The following is a 4849-nucleotide window of genomic DNA, read 5'->3' on the forward strand; positions in this document are numbered from 1 at the left end:
TATGTGTATGTTAGACCAGTTTAAGTGTTTATGTAGTATGTTAGACTAGTTTAAGTGTTTATGTAGTTAATAAAGCCTGACTTGTATCACACTTGACGTTGTTCATTGTTTGCTTATAACTGGAGTCACTTAATCACTTAATCATGCGCTACAAGCTCTCTGTAGAATTGTACAGTAAGAAAATTATTTCCCTTAACCAGGAAATTAATGTTCTTAGAATTGACAGACAGTTGACCCTGAGAGGTCAAGTAAATATCTACAGCGGATCTAAATATTCATAATTAATTATAACTAGTTATGATTAATTATTCATATTTCCCCATGAGCTGATTCGCAACATGCCTGTGATTGAGAGATTCACATGAGTGATAAGCATTTCTATGCTAAAAACTTTATCCTGAGCTGTGTCCAAATATGCCTACTTCCATGCTATATAGTATGCAAAACAACAGTATGTGAACAGAGTAGTAGGCCTTTGACCAAATTCACAGTATTTGAAAAACAGTCAATGAAAAGTAGCCGGATGACCTACTACTTCCACTACTACTTGCGCATTCAATGGATACTATCCAATGAGGAAAAGAGTTGTGAACGGCAGTGAAGTGATGCAACTAACACTGGCAGATCATGTGATAGTAACAACATGACAGACGTAGTCCATCTGAATTTCATTCATATTACATATATACATACTATAGAATGTAAAGTGAGTTTCAAACCAAATGTAGAACCTACTTGACAGTATGTGATTTTGGATGCAACTCAGGCCTAAAAATATATGATACATGTTAAACTGCCAGTGTATGAAGCCTTGGAAATTATAGGGCTAAACATTAGCCATGAAATATGAAAGCATGTGGGGTAAACTGTGTCAGATGAGGACACACTGTGTCGTTGGCTCAACTAATCAGTCTAAGCAAAAAAGATCTTAATTTATAAGCATTGCTTTTTAGATTTTTTTTTCATAGAATTTAAGAATTTATTAATATAAATAAATAAACATTTTCATTCAATTAGCTGCTCGTCCACACTGACACATGACAGCATCTTTTGTGATTATGTGTTAACAGTCAGAATGCACTTTTGCTCCAAGAGAAAATTTTGATTATGTTTTTATTCTAATTTGTGTTAAAGCGATCTGAATATGTTATTTCAACCAGCGCGTCACAAAAGGTGTCTCTCAGCAGCACAGGATGAGGAGACAGACGCTGTCATAACCTACTTGTGCAGCCTAGGCCTCTGAAGACCTGCACGAGCTGATTAATTAGAAATGAACTGACAAGGAAGCTGCATCCAGTCTCATCCGTGTAGGCCTGAGGAAGGGCTCTCGCTTTGTCTCTGCCTGAATGGAACCAATGCTTGTACATAAATCAAAACTCAATCAACGTTTTAATCTCAGGGAAATATGAATTGTAAAACACTCCTCAATAATGCTAAACTGCCTTTCTCGTCCTTTTAGGTATTTTGCATAAAAATTATGCCATCTGCATCTTTAATTTAACATTATAGCACTTCACGAAGGTTACAGTTTTAAAACAGGAGGTGCTTTTAAAACTTTAAGTGCATAATGGAGAGTGAGGGAGGGAGAGCACATGCAGCGAGAAGGGGAAAAAAATGAGGAGAAACATCAACAATCATAAGTTGATGTCAATACCTCAGACAGTTCACTGTAAGACACATCCCTGTCATAGTTTGGCTAAAAGCATATCTGTAATACTCATATTGAGAGCTTTCTTTCAACCCTATTAGACTACTTAGCTAATACAGAGCAAAGACCACCACTACCCAGCTATACTTAGACTTTAATGACTGATGCCTTTGTTTGTATACACCTACATACATCACTGTACTAATGATGTGTTATTATATATCCACACTATTATAACTCATGCTTTTCAAAAGGTCACTGAAAAGCTCTGTTTTCCATTTAAAGGCGGAAAAATATCTGATGGTCGTTGAAAACCACAGCTACACTACTGGCCCAAACGAGTGGAAAATACACAATTAAGCTGATCTTATTTCCACCTCCGCACATCCTCGACAATTAGGCTACAAAATCGGATGTCCCCGGAGATGACTCGACGCTAGTGCAGTCATCATATACTTCACTGTGGCAAGCTGACGGGAAGCTGGAAAAACACTGAGCGGATTGAGGTTTAACGGCACATTATAACAGTGCTGGATGCAAATCAGTTGTGATGGAAGTAATCAGACACGCTTAGTGCATGAGACTTGCTGAAACAACAGATATAATAAATGGTGAGACATCAGCTGGAAACCAGAGGACTGCGGTGCACTTCAGTTGAAATGACTATGTATTATTAATCAGTCTTATTCATGAATGAGACTTGGGTGTGCTGCTATTGCATTTATAAAAGATTAAAGGAGGAAATACTTGTAAAAGAAAAATGGCAGCCAGTTATGAGCACTAATAGGTTTCTCCCACAACAAACATTCAAAAACTACACAGATATTATAATGGGAATGACTTTGAGGGCTTGAAGTTTTTGCCCAAGTAGCTAAACTGAACATGGAAGTGTACATTTGGTGGGACCGTTTTTCCATATGTTCATCTCGGGGAGAGTTCACACTTGGCAGGTTTGGTTCAATTAAAATGAACAATAGTGTGATTGCTCTGTTGGTGCGGTTCACTTACTTGAAAAAGTGTGAATGCTGCCATCCGAACCTTGGTGCACACCAAACGAGTGGACCGAGAACCACCTTTTGAGAGGGTCTGTTTTCAAACAAACTCTGGTGCGGTTCAGCTGATATATGAACGTAACATGGACCAAAGACATCTAAATTAACAAAAATAGGGCGTGATGTCTAAAGATGCGACCCTAAAAAGAGCAGAATGCTAAAGCGTACCTGGTTCTTCTGGTCATATATAGGAACTACAGTATGTTACAGTTCGGTACAGGCGTCAGAAACCCTGTCTCCTTATACAGCAGATCTCTGTGTGCAACAGAGGAATTCCTGGTGCTGTTTTGAGTCCTTTACACATTTTATAAGCTGGTAAAAAAAATACCACATGTGTACACATACATTGAGCGCATTTAGCCTTGCACACAGCATTGTTCTTGATGTTCGGTAAGTTCGCAAAAGCTGTCATTTTTTAATGTCATCACGTCTGTTGTAACACACAGAACAGCCACAAAACATTAATATCATGAGGTAAAGATCAAAACATACTTCAACCACTGTAAAAGCATACACAATATATAAGTGTCCACACACTACAGTTTTACACATTAGCTGAATTGAGAATCACAGGATAGTGCCATATCCAAACACTACTTGTTAGGGCGTTACAAATTTGTCTGATCTCAAGATCTCAGGTGGAAAATAATTATCTCTTTTCGAGGGAGACATGATATCATGTTTTTTTATGGCTGTTTCCTTAGAAAGATCTTTGCAACTGAAAACTGAAACTCAGCCAGGAAACCACTTCTCAGATAGCATTGTAATTGAGATTTCTTGATTTACCAACAAAATTGCTTCACTCACACTGATAAAACTCTAATACAATTATATGCGTTTTAGAACAATATTAATAATTTTCAAGAGAAATTTTTTTATGGGGTTTGCTGTTACAGTCCAGGTACTTATAATGTCTACTTGTAAAGGTTTAAAAATAATAAATAATTAAAATAAAAAGAATAGATATTTCCTAAATACATGCACAACAGTTGTTAACCATAAAAAAGGAGCTATTTAAGCACACATCCACATAATAGTAGATGCAGTCAGGGCTTTGCTGGGATCACTGGCACAATGTTTGACAAGAACAGATCAAACTGAGCATCGAAGAAATAACATTCCTAGAGTGGATAGTGTCCACACACTAGAGTTTTACACAAAAGCTGAATTGAGAAACTGGCTGGCGCCATATCTAAATACAACTTGTCAGGGCATTACAAATTTTTCTGATCTCAAGTCACTTAAGGAAATTTCCGTAGAAGATGTAAAATAATAATCTTTTTCCAGGGTATTGCAAAATGACAATGATATCATGTTTTTCTTATGGCTGTTTCCTTAGAAAGATCTTTTTCCATAAACTTTGCAAACAAAAACTCAACCAGGAAATCACTTCCCAGATAAAGGGTAGTATTGTAAAGGAGATTTCTTCATTTACCGACAAAATTACTGCACTCAAACTGATGAAAGACAATGATGTTAATGATTTTTTTACTGAGTCGCTATTATTTTACAGTCTAATTTCAATGTCTACTTTTAAAAATCAACTAAAAATTAACAGTGAAAGTAAAAAAAGGATTGATATTTCATAAATGCATGCATGCTGTTAAACATAAAATAGGAGCTATTTAAGCACACATCCACACAATAGTAGATGGAATCATGGCTTGGCTGGGATCACTGGCACAATGTTTGACAAAAGCAGAGGAAACTGAGCTTCGAAGAAATAACATTCCAAGAGGCATTTCCTGTACAGACAAAAGAAAGGTCCTCCAAACCCTTATCCAACTAGAGTCAATGCCCCAGATGTCATGTAAAGCCTGCATGCACACTGTGCAAAAACAGAGCCAGATTGTGCCCACTGAATGCCACAGCTCACCCTAGGGATATGCCTAAAATAAAACAAACATCCCCAACTCTATAATACCAGAATAAAACTTTCATAACGGTTTTCTTGCTACAGTTCTTTTGAATAGAGGTAAAGCTACTGCCTGTTTGCCCCTGGTCAGCAGGATCATTGCATTGTTTCTCATAATACTCACCAATGCAAACTGTTTCTCTTTCAGAAAACTTAAGCCATAAAAGGAACTAGGGCTGCACGATTAATCGCATGCGATATTTAACGCGCATCTTGTCAGAAAGCCGGTTCTGT

This window comes from Sinocyclocheilus anshuiensis, unplaced genomic scaffold, assembly GCF_001515605.1.
Source record: "Sinocyclocheilus anshuiensis isolate Anshui unplaced genomic scaffold, SAMN03320099.WGS_v1.1 scaffold205, whole genome shotgun sequence".
Lineage (NCBI taxonomy): Eukaryota > Metazoa > Chordata > Actinopteri > Cypriniformes > Cyprinidae > Sinocyclocheilus > Sinocyclocheilus anshuiensis.